Source organism: Microtus ochrogaster, linkage group LG2 (genome assembly GCF_000317375.1).
Source record: "Microtus ochrogaster isolate Prairie Vole_2 linkage group LG2, MicOch1.0, whole genome shotgun sequence".
Taxonomy (NCBI): Eukaryota; Metazoa; Chordata; class Mammalia; order Rodentia; family Cricetidae; genus Microtus; species Microtus ochrogaster.
Window position 1 is genome coordinate 43,812,269 of NC_022028.1, and position 2,062 is coordinate 43,814,330.

General features: G+C 57.3%; 1 protein-coding gene across 1 annotated transcript in view; it reads left to right on the forward strand.

The window, feature by feature from the left end:
• The first annotated feature begins 362 nt into the window (after positions 1–362).
• The window catches only part of Pcdh15 (protocadherin related 15), a 1,155,509-nt gene continuing 1,153,809 nt past the window's right edge, over positions 363–2,062 (forward strand). The window contains exon 1 of the mRNA XM_026785470.1: positions 363–1,464. The gene's annotated coding sequence lies outside the window, so the exon portion shown is untranslated. The remainder of the gene's footprint in view (positions 1,465–2,062) is intronic.

The following is a 2,062-nucleotide window of genomic DNA, read 5'->3' on the forward strand; positions in this document are numbered from 1 at the left end:
GCTACGGGAAACCTTGGAATACGTCACTTAACGCAAGCTGGTCTCTTTTTTTGAAAGAATACTATTCCCCCCGGCAAAAGCTTTTAAGTCATTGATGGGTGTCAGAAAGTAAGGTGTTCATGGGTCTGGGGCACTGGATGCCTGTGGGACGTTTGAACACGTGGATATGTTCCACTTACTGTCCCTGGGTTGGGAAGTAGGCAGTGGGGGCTGCGGAAGTTAGCCTGTTATCTTCATAGAGATTTCAAGACCGGACAGTTTAAATCATTTTTTAAAAAAGATGTCTCGATGGGTTTGAGCTCCGCCAAATGAATCAAGGATGACTCAAGAGCAAACCAGAAAAGTGTGTTTTCCCAGAACCAGGTGTTGAGCGCCGGGGCGACCCAGTCAGCGGCGCGCGCGCAGAGTGGCCAGAGCCCCCTCTTCTCCACCAGCGCACCAGGCACGGTGCCGCCCTGCAGGACCCGTGGGACTCGGACCCGGTGCGCCATCAGCGCTCCCACTCCCACCCCAACCTCCACCCGGAGCCCGGCGCTCTCCGCGGCTCTGGCGGCAGATTCGGCTGAGCGCTGCAACCGGTGGGGCGGGGAGACCTGGCGCTCGCCCCACGGGCCCGGCAGCCTCTGACGTCCTCCCGGGCCTTTAAAGGAGTGAGTCGCTGCGCAGGAGAGAGACTCGACTTTGGAGCTGTCACTTTGCGGGAAGGGAGAAAGCCGCTCCTCTCCAGAAAGCGAGAGCTTGGACGCCGCTGTGGCCGGGCACTGCGTAGGCTCTGGGTCGGATCAGTGCTGGGTCCCAGCATCCTAGGCAGCCAGAGTTGCATTGGACACTCGCGCCTGGCCGTGAACCTTAGGCGATCCCCGCGCCTTCCCCTGCACACGCAGATTAAAGACCCGGAGGTGCGCCCGCAGTCGCCGGTGGAGCACAGAGCAGTCTTCTAGATTCGGCTGCCTTGGGATTTTTCTCCCAGTCGGGAAAGGCGCCTTGGTGAATCTGCACCTGCAACTTGTTTGGTTTCCTCTCCCGCTGCGTGTGCAACGGCAGCGTCAAAGTTTCTCTGCTTTCCCCGGGAATCAACGGTTTGGATCGATCCTTCCCGCCTGGTGTCCCCAGGCCTGCGGGTGAGCGGTTAGCCGGGAGCGCGGGTGAGAGGCGCGGCAAGAGCGGCTTGGTCCAGGCGAGCACAGGGAAGGAGCTGCGACCGGGAACTCCCCGGGTGACCCTTTGCGGCGCGACGGAGCTGGCTGAGCGCTAGAAGAGGAACTACACGGTTCAGGGACGTGGGTGCTTGCACAGTGGATGTTAATCACCTTTCTGATTGCTTCTCAATTGGGGAACTAGTGGAGAGCACAGCGCGGGGCAGGCGCGCTCTGCGGGACCTGGGCTCCGCGGCAGGGATCAGTGCAGCTGTGGCTGCAGAGGCACGGAGGGAGGACGCCACCGCGGTGCTCGCCAAGCCTGAAGGTAGGCAAGGGGTGGGGATCCCTACTCTCAGGCCCAACTCAGAATTCAAAATTGCGTCTGTTTTCCTGCAACCTGGTTTTCACCCTCCTCTCTTTGTGCACCGCTTCTCTTGGGAATCCAGGGGACCCAGGACTTGCCCCGGCGCGACCTCCACTGCCCACCGGAAAGCCCAGTGCTAACTCCTTCTGTGGCCCTGAGTTGGGGGCCTTAAGCTTCCCAAAGAAGTTGATACCTTGAGATTTTGGTGATGTCTAACTTGATTTGATGTAGTTTATTAAAGGATGTGTTTCCTGTGGGCAAGAATTATGGGAAATAAATGTCACTGTCATCTACAACTGCTAGCACAGCTTAGCATCTCCTTCCTGCGCCCCAAAAGTTTCCCCGTAGCAAGTTTTCCTAAGGTCCAGAAGTCAATGGAGGCTTGAGGTTTCCATACTGACCAGCAGAAGGAAAATGCGGGTTTTTAGAAGGGTAGGATAAAGGACATAGTGTGTTCATATTCATTTCCTCTCTCTCTCTCTCTCTCTCTCTCTCTCTCTCTCTCTCTCTCTCTCTCACACACACACACACACACACACACACACACACACACACACAC